This window comes from Saccopteryx leptura, chromosome 2 (genome assembly GCF_036850995.1).
Source record: "Saccopteryx leptura isolate mSacLep1 chromosome 2, mSacLep1_pri_phased_curated, whole genome shotgun sequence".
NCBI lineage: Eukaryota > Metazoa > Chordata > Mammalia > Chiroptera > Emballonuridae > Saccopteryx > Saccopteryx leptura.
The window spans coordinates 242,909,474-242,914,510 of NC_089504.1; positions in this window are offsets into that span (position 1 = coordinate 242,909,474).

A 5,037-nucleotide genomic window follows, 5' to 3' on the forward strand; every position below is an offset into this window, starting at 1 on the left:
GGCCGCGGGAGGAGGGGACTTGCTGCTTCCTCGGCAGCCAGCCCACAGGAGGGGGTTTTGGAAATCCTGCCCACTCCGCCCACCGCTGCCTCCTGTCCCACGTGGCTCCCTGCCCAGATTCATGCCCAGCGATCACAAACGGGGCTTTGTGTTCCCAAGACAAAGAACATCGTTCTTACCCCAACCTGGACCAGGGCTGGTCTACTTTGCTCCGATCTTGGCCTCGGAAGAGATGGTGCCACTTCCCAAGAGGGGAAACTGAGGTCTAGAGAGGGACGAGTCCGTGGAGCCAGAGGAGGAGCCTGCCTTCTGGTTTGGGGGCGAAGACAGAGGGGGAGGTGGCAGGTTGGCAGTGATCAAGCTGCCATCCTAGGCACCGTGGGGAGAAGGGAAGTGAAAAAGAATATGACAACTGTCATAGTCCAGATTCCAACCCTTGCGGGACCTAAGTCCTATTAAACCTGGCAGAGTGTGTGTTAAATTTTTCTTATGTGCCAAGCGGTGTGGGAGGCGCGGCATGAATCAGACATTGTCCCTGACATTTAGGAAAAAAGATGAGCGTGTAGATCACCACAGAACAAGAGGACGAGAGACCAGGGTCACAGAGCAATGCCAATGGGCGGGGGTTGCCGGGTAATCGCCGCTGCCTTCCCAGCCGCCATCCAGGGCTTTCTGGAGGTGGGGAGTTGAGCTACATAGCAAGGGCAGTGGTGCCTTCAAAAACCAGATGGAGCAAAAAAAAATTTTTTTTTGATTATAAAAGAAGTACATGTCATAATGTCAAAGAAAGCCTTCCAGCTCTCCCCCGTGCTCGCTCTGCTCTATAGCTTCACACCACTTCCTCCTTCCTGCTGAGGGTACTCTTGACTACGTGTTACTCTCATCTATTTCCTAGCTTTACTGAGAGCTCATTAGATCAGGGCTGTCCCACGCCTCACAGTATCCCCACTGCCGGGAACACAGTAGGTGCCCAACACATATTTGTTCAATTAAAAAGAGTACTTTAGGCCCTGGCCGGTTGGCTCAGCGGTAGAGCGTCGGCCTGGCATGCGGGGGACCTGGGTTCGATTCCCGGCCAGGGCACATAGGAGAAGCGCCCATTTGCTTCTCCACCCCCCCTCCTTCCTCTCTGTCTCTCTCTTCCCCTCCTGCAGCCAAGGCTCCATTGGAGCAAAGATGGCCCGGGCGCTGGGGATGGCTTCTTGGCCTCTGCCCGGGGCGCTAGAGTGGCTCTGGTCGCGGCAGAGAGACGCCCCGGAGGGGCAGAGCATCGCCCCCTGGTGGGCAGAGCGTCGCCCCTGGTGGGCGTGCCGGGTGGATCCCGGTCAGGCGCATGCGGGAGTCTGTCTGACTGTCTCTCCCCGTTTCCAGCTTCAGAAAAAAAAAAAAAATTAAAAAAAAAGAGTACTTTATATAAAAATATACTTACGGCATCAGGATCAGGGTGTACATATGGTTGTGTATACTGTGCTTTTCCCATTACTTATGTGAGATTTGTATATTTTCTTTTTTGCATTTTCCCTCTTATTAAATAGTCTTTGAGACTCTCCTTTTTAACAGCTATATAGTATTCCATTGCCTTGATGTCACGTTGTCTGCATGTTATTTCACCCCACCCCTCACCCTTCCTGCTCTTTATTCAATTGTATCTGTAGGACCTAAACAAGGAACTAGGTAGGAAAAGGAATGTAAAGGTTTTTCTGGTAGAAGGGACTTGTAGGGAAAAGGTGGAGGTGGGGGTGGGGTGGGAATAGGAGTGAAATCTTAAGGGTGTTGAATTCAGGAATGGTGTCTAGAGGGTTGTGTGGGCAGGATAATTTGTGTCCACTGGTGTATTGTTAAAACAATTCTCCCCCCCCCCCAAATACAGCACGTATCAATTACCATGGTATAAAATCACCTATCATGGTTGATTTGATGTGTGTGCGTGTGTGTGTGTGTGTATGTGTGTGTGTGTGACAGAGACAGAGAGAAACAGAGAGAAGGACAGACAGACAGGAAGGGAGAGAGATGAGGAGCATCAATTCTTTCTTGCGGCACCTTAGTTGTTTATTGATTGCTTTCTCATATGTGCCTTGTCCGGGGTGGCTACGGCAGACTGAGTGACCCCTTGCTCAAGCCCATGACCTTGGGCTCAAGCTGGTGAGCCTTGCTCAAACCAGATGAGCCTGCACTCAAGCTGGCAACCTCAGGGTTTCGAACCTGGGTCCTCCACATCCCAGTCTGAAGCTTTATCCACTGCGCCACCACCTGGTCAGGCTCATGGTTGAATTTGAATTCTCGACATAGCATTACTGAACATAGAGTTGGGAGGCAGGGGCATGGTCAGCCCTCATGAGCCAGTGGAAGCGGCTTTAGCATACCCCTGCCTGATCCCTGCTCTGGGATGAGTAGCCCTCTCTACTCCATGTCTGTGAGTTCCCCCAGGGCCCCATCTCAGCATCTCAGATGAGGGGGAGGGCTCAGTCCCTTAAAGTGGGGTCCATCAGGGTGGCAGAAACCTTATCTTGGGATCTCTCTATCAGATTTCTTAGCTGGATGCAAACGTCCAGATTCCCCAAGCTCAAGAGTCCGGAGCCGCATTGGCCACTGAAGTGTGGCTGCTCTATCCGTCCCTGGAATTCAGGGCTGTGCCTGGCGCTCTGCCCCAAGTGGGGCTCAGTGTCAGGCACAATGGTAGGTTCAAGACGTCACGCAATGGCCGTGACACTTCATGAGCACTTGCTGTATGCCAGGCTGGTAAACATCTGACATTTATTATATTCCATCCTTACACCCAGCCTATGAGGTGGGCACTATTATCCCCAGTTTACAGATGGGGAAACTGAGGCACTGAGTGGATAACTCACTTGCCCAAGAACATCCAGCTCTTAAGTGTAGGTGCCAGGATTCAATCCCAGGCTGGCTGGGTGCTCAAACCTCTGCTTTTAAATCCCGAGCTCAATATCTCCTCCTGCTTAAGGCTTTATGAAACACCCGCTTTGTCCTTGGCATGGTGCTAGACCATGTAGGGAGTTGGCAGTGGTCATGGGTTTGTCTTTAAGGACCTTAGCAGAAGAGGAATGGGAGGAGGTTAATTTCTTGAGCACCTACTGTGTGCCAGGAATGATGCCAGGTGCTTTACATTGTCGTCCCAATTAATTCTGACAATAATCCCATAAGAAAGGTAAGACCCTTCCCACACGACAGTCCAGGCCTGGGTGCTCATGAGCTTGCCCTCCCTTCTGACTGGGTGGCCTCCAGGAGATCACATGCCTTCTCTGGGCCACTTTTCTCCCTTTGGTCTCTTGACAGAGGCTGAGGCTGTTCTAGGAGACCTCAAACCCCCTGCCAGTTTTGGATCAAAGCTTCTCACGATAACAGGAAGTGGCCAGGCCATTTGGAAAGTTTGGGGACTCTGGCCATAGCCCCAGGTGAATTGCAGGGTCAGATGCCAGATATTAGACAGGTGACAGGGCTGGCTCCCTAGAGGCCTGGCTGGCCTTTGTATCCTCCCTGGGGGTTCGGGGAGGGGTGCCTGGGAATGGGACTTCCTGTTCAGCTCCGGAAGACGGGCTGATATGGTTGGTGGCAGTTTGGCTGGCATCCCAGGTGGCCCCAGAACCAGGCCCCTCAGGTTCCATCACAGGTCTCCAGGGGCTGGGTAGCTTACTGAGGTCTCTGCAAGATCTAAAATAAAAAGCTTCAGCCAAAAGCTCCCACTTAGGTTAGAGGAAAAAGGCCAGGACACATGTCTTAAAGTAGCACTCACAAAGCAAGTACCACTTTCCCCTGGCGAGGTCTGGGGTGACTGATAACAATTATAGGGGCATGCTTTAACTACTTCCCTGGGGCTAGCACCATTCTGGATTCAACTCTGGATTACCCCTCATCCCCATCATAAGGATGGTGCAACACTTCAAAAGCTTGGGGCCAGTTGTGCTCGACCCATTTCCCAGAAAGGGTAACTGAGGCTCCGTCTTTGGAAGTCGGAGGGCTCACCAGACAGTGGCCAAGTGGGGAGAGAGTTCTAGGGATCTGAATCCCTCATGAGACTGTCTGGGGTGCTGGGTGGGCCGTCACGGAGGGAGTTTGGGAAGCAGATCACTGGGTTACTGCTGTGGCTGGGCTGGGCCCTCCCAGTCCTGCCAGTCTGGGCGTTGGCTCCCAGGCTCGTTCAGCAGGGGCCTTCCCATTGGTGCCCAGCCCTGGGCTGACCTGAGTGACTCAGGCTCAGCAGCAGGCTTCTAAGAGCTCTTAGGTAGGTAAACACTAAACTCACGGGGAGAAATAGTGTGTGTAAGTATCTGCCCTGGGACAGGCCCTTCTGGTCATATATCTCATTTAAAGCTTGAAAAATGTACAAACCTGGAGCTGCAGGAGCAGAATAAAAAGGAAGAAAACTTCTGCCTGGGGCAGGAGGATATTCTGGAAGACTTCCCAGGAGAGGTGACATTTGAGCTATGCCTTGAAAGACAACAATAATATCAAACACATTTTGAAGCTTCCCGAGTGCTTGTCACTGATCTGAGACCTGGGTAGCTGCCTCCTTCACACTTGCTTTATCTCATCGAATGCTCTCAAAATTTTGTGAGTTAGGCACTATGTTCCCTAGGAACAGATTAGAAAACCAAACCAAGGCACAGAGAGGTTGACTTGCCCAAGACCACACTCCTACCCAGTGGCCAGTTAGGATTCAAATCTAGGAAGGCAGACCAATGACTGTCTGAGACCTGCCTGAATTTATTCAACCCCTCTGAACCTCCGTTTATCTATCATAAAATGAGGGTAATAGTACAATAGTGCGCAGCCCACAGAGTTATTGTGAAGATCAAGATGAGGTCATCCCCATAAACCGTTTAGAACAGTGCCTGGCACACAGTAAGTGTTCAAACAATTGTAGATGACTTTTTTCATCGCTGTAGTGGTTGTTCCCCTCCCCCTCCAGCAGAGGCTTCCTCCCCCGCAGTGCCAGCCCGTGACGTGGGTGCTGCCGCTCACACCGTCTGGGTTTAATTGGAAACTAAAAGATGGAAGGGGATGATTAAGGCCCCTCCC